General features: G+C 36.7%; 1 pseudogene; it reads right to left on the reverse strand.

The window, feature by feature from the left end:
* Positions 1–600: 600 nt before the first annotated feature.
* Positions 601–4,671, reverse strand: LOC141717728 (65-kDa microtubule-associated protein 1-like; annotated as a pseudogene).
* Between the last annotated feature and the right edge of the window lie 286 nt (positions 4,672–4,957).

The following is a 4,957-nucleotide window of genomic DNA, read 5'->3' on the forward strand; positions in this document are numbered from 1 at the left end:
ATTCTCAACAGAGATTGTCAATATTTACGTGGCGTGGCATAACAATATTGATTGCCAACCTATTGAAGTTAAAGTTATAAAAAAATTGTTAATCATGATTGTCAAAACTTGGCAATTCCTCGTTTAGTGAAATGCAATTTTATCCAGAAAACATATCTAACTCCTTTCATTTTCAAATTCCCAATTTATTATTATTATACTAATATAGGAACCATGTTGGCAACTTCTGGGGTTATCAACTATTCGAGTGTATTTTTAAAAAAAGTTGTCAAAATAATATGAATAGATAAAATAAAAAAAACTAATATTATATTGACTGCGCAATCTTTTGGGCAAAATTTGACATTCTTGAGAACTACCGGAGATGCGCATCTCAGAGGTCAAACATTTAAAATTTTAATATTTTGGATAAATATTATCTGCGGAATATTAAAAAAAGCATACACCTGTGTTCAGCGACCATAGCTTCAATTTCAAAAAAACATGGCAGCTTATGGATTTCATATGTAGCTATTAAATTTTTAATTGAATTAGATTTATACCAGAATCACAGGGGACCGTGCAAAAAAAATAGGTGTGAGCGTGTGAGATTCTCCAAAGGAATAGAACTGGTGAAACTTAATAAGCTCCAAACTTCAGTGCACAATATTACACAGCTACCTCAGCCTCTAGGCTCTCTACTCGCATTCGCTAGCTACTCAAATTATGCATTCCCTACTGACAGCAATTGAACTAGTAATCGTAACTGAAAATTGAAATTTCACAACCTATGGATGGCCTTCAGCTCACTCATCATCACGGTGTACTTGGTAGAGGCTCACTTCCTGAAATGCAGGAGGTAGCATCCTCTCTCAAGGGTGCTGCAGCCCTCATGCTCTCCCTTCTCCCATCTTTTTATGGACCGTGAACCATTTTGATGAGCATTCAGAGACAGTCGTCTGTTAGGGGTTCCATTAGCCCCGTTTGCACGGGAGCCAGCTGCCTTCTTCGTGCCAACTGGTCGAGCAGGGCTTGGCCTTGCAGTGAATGCGGTGTCCTGTTCTACATTTGTCTGTTCTTGAAACTTCTTCTGATCCTGTACAACACCAGAAGTTGAGTTAAAGTAGGCAAAAACAATTGTAAATATGCATGTTACGAACCCCAATCAGGATAATCTGCAGGCAGAATTAGACCATGCAAGGACATGTGCCTCACCCTCAAGTTTTGGCACAGCAAACTAACAAAAAAAATTTTTTGGCACAGCATCAACCTAATCAGTTGGCATACTAATCATACGACTGAAACTGACCTTCATCCTTCTCTTTTCTTCTTCTCGGTCATTCCTAAGCATAGCATATTCGTCTAGCATGGCAAGTAGAGGAACCCCGTCATAGGTAAATGATACTCCGCGTTCTTCTTCCCAAGCACGAGTTTTGGCAATTAATGATTCAACCAAAGCTACATGAAAAATAATGTGTCAATTTGATACTTTCTTGGCTACTTGTAACTATCACTTATGACCAAATAATACTGTCTGCTAAAGAACTAAGCAAAATCTGCCGAAGTCGTTTTCCACATTATATCCTACATGTATAAGAGTAATAGGGTTTCTTGGTATAAATTTTAAACGATCTAGTATCTACTAATTTTAATATTACGTATTTTTCAGTCAAATAAAAAATCATAAGAAAGTAAGGAAGTAAATCTTCAAGGAGATTGTCACCAGGTAACATGAAAGACGAATATTTATAATACACATTTTAATCACATAACATTGACAATTTACATGTTATAATAAAGATTTCTAATTCACTACAATATTAATATAAACTAAACAAACATTCATACTAATATATATAACATCTAATAAATATTAATCAATAAATCCATGCATCGCAGTGGTATTAGATAGTTGTGATAATAATTTTAATGCAATTACGCAGACCAACATGTCATGATGCTTATCGACTTATGTTCAGCCCCAGTACCTGAAACTTAATCCTCATAAAACAGCACATAATTATCGAAACAAAACATACCAGGAATTTTGTTTACAAGAATCCTGGCCTTCTCAGCACGTTTAAGATTCAAGTGTGCACCTCTGCTAGCGTTATACCTATTGTCGTCCTGTTTCAGCAAAGAATAATTTAGCAAACTAACTGAACCTCTATTATGTCCCAACTCCAACCCATAAAAGTAGCATAATTTTCAAATGAAAAGGGATGGTGCCTATTACACACTCTCGATAATGGGAAAAGTACTCCCTTAAGATTAGTACTTTCATGCCAAATAAAACAATGCATTCCTGCAAAAGCTTTGTATATGCCGGAAGCTAAAACGAAAATGGCGAGTAACCTTAAACACCAAAGAAACTGAATAAGCAATAAATAGAAGCTGTCCTGTTGACGTATGCAGCCAGCATATAACTTCTTGGGCGAACAACATAATTGACAATCTCAAATAAGATCTAATTCCAAAATTAAAATCACATGGACAAAGATTTTGGATGGGATTTTCAAAGCTGGGGGAAGGAAGATTGAAAATATAGTTACCCTGTTGTAGTCTTCAAGCCAACTCTCTTCTTCACAAGCTGACATCCATTTCTCCACCTTATCCAGTATGTCCTTTCTGCTTAGTGCCTCTTCTTTTGCTCTTACTATTGATTATCCATGTCATCCAGCAACTCAGCAGGTTCAACATCCCCGGAATCAATCAAGGCCATAATTTTTCACGAGCAGCCTCTGAATCAATCTCTATAGAGCATGAACATAGATCTCTTCAAGCTCAGATTGCCTCTTAAATGCAATTTCCTTCATTCTACTAGCTTTCAGCTGATCTAGTCTTTCAACTTCCACCTCAGCCTTGCCAACATAAACAGGTGAATGAGGAAAAAGCTCCATACTCATAGTCAATCAGGCTCAAGAAATTTGGTAGTTCAAAAATACTGCTCAATCAGATCCAAAAGCAAGGGCGCAGGGATGGTCACTTCATCAACAGAAGCTGACACGTTGCATGTAAACATGGTCAAATAAGCTCCTCTACTCTTCAGAGGTATCCATTAAATTCCAAAGATCAATAAGTTGTTTTGCTAGCTCTTGAAGCTGTAAAGAGGAAAGAAAGAAACATACAAAACATGAGTATCTTATATGTATATAAAGTCGAATTAAAGGATAATAAGAATACAGAGGTAACTATCTTCAAATAGACATGACTTTAACTTATCAAAATGGATATGAAACCTGAATGCAACCCTAGGAGGCAACAATTAAGAAATTGGAAAAATTCGTTAAAACCAAAGATTACAGCATACATTTGATTCCATCTCTCAAAAATCGCTAACTTACATGAAGCCACAAATCAAGTAATAAATTATATGATATGTAGATGTGATGTACATCAAGATTAAAATAAAGTACTATAAGTTTTCATATCAATCTTGAGAGTAAATAGTTTGGACAAAATTTGTTAACAGGTAAAAAAAGCTTATATGGTAGGGGCAGTGTCAAGCAACTTCTCATCATCACAGGTGTTAAGTATAGAGTACAAATATGCAAGTTACTCTGTAGTGAAGATACAATGCAGTGAGTCTTTAGGATACCATTATACTTACTAGAAGTCAAGTATTAGAAAGTTACCTTACGCAACCTCTGTTCCTTATCTTCTTCTAAAGCTAAGACGGTCTTAGCCAACTGAGATAAGGTGTCATTGCTTATGCTTTAGACTGTACACCTATGAATCATCCAGGCTAGGATGAACTTCGGTAACAGTAGTGAAGAAGTCCATCCGAAGAACAGCACAAAGGTCATGCACTGTGCTGACAAATTCAAGGACCTTATGCAACCGATCACTCTGGTAGACAAAGATAAAAGTAATTAATTTGTCATCTTACAGGACACGAAGATTAACACTAGCAAGCACAAAATGTATAAAACAGATATGTATACCTTTTCTTTCGCAATTCTGCAGCTTGGCCTGAAATTCATCCAATTTTTTCAGGGAAAGATCAGACTCATCAACTACAGGGCTTCCTACTTTCTCACTGGTCCCGGTATTTGACCACATATCATTTGAATTTGAGATTGTCATCTGAAACCTCTATTATTCTCTCATCCTTCTGTCCATAGGTTGTTCTAATGTCGGTGCTATAGCTGAAAGTTGCTCCTTAATTGTTCCTGAATATTGTCAGGCTGTAAAACAAATTTAGTAAATCTAGTGATTCACCTCAGTTTCCATTAAAGAGATCTCGGTCATTCCGCTTGTAAATGGTCATTCTTCTAGAGTATGAATAAACAGAAACAAATACATGGATGAATGAAAAAAATAACCGCAAAAGTTCACTCACAATCCAACAAAAAGCTCTCCCAAGTGCTGACAAAAGACTGTTAAGCTCAACTTGACCATCCGCAAGTGACTGAAGCAAGTGTGCCCTTGACTTGACAGCAAGGTCAACCTTCCTCGTACACATCCAAGCACTCCTGCTCCAACTGAAGAAGCATTTATCTCTTTCGGCATCACTCTCACCAACATCCCAATTTGCTGCATTACAACACAATGACACGCCTTGACTTACACATCACCAAAAAAACCCATAGAGAGAAGCAACAAAACTAAACACAATTACCTGCAACTGTTGTAGTAAAGAACCACAAGTCATTTCCCGAGAAGCGGATTTTGCGCATCTAATGCTGCCATTTTGTTGTTACTTAAACCTAAGTCGAAGTAATAAGAAACTCAGATCAAACCAAGCATATCCGGTATATCTCGCCCGAAACCTCACTTAACTACAAAACATCTATACTTAAAAAGACAGGGGGAGCATTAGGGTATACAATTAAACACCAGATTTTATCAAAGCAGATCTAAGAAAACACATTAAATGGTAAATGTATAATGCAGGAAGCAGAAAGACTGAAGAGGTATAAGTTACTACAATCTAGGAGAAACACAAACACATTACACGCACAGTGTTTGTGTGTGG

Source organism: Apium graveolens, chromosome 4, assembly GCF_009905375.1.
Source record: "Apium graveolens cultivar Ventura chromosome 4, ASM990537v1, whole genome shotgun sequence".
In the NCBI taxonomy this organism is placed as follows: Eukaryota; Viridiplantae; Streptophyta; class Magnoliopsida; order Apiales; family Apiaceae; genus Apium; species Apium graveolens.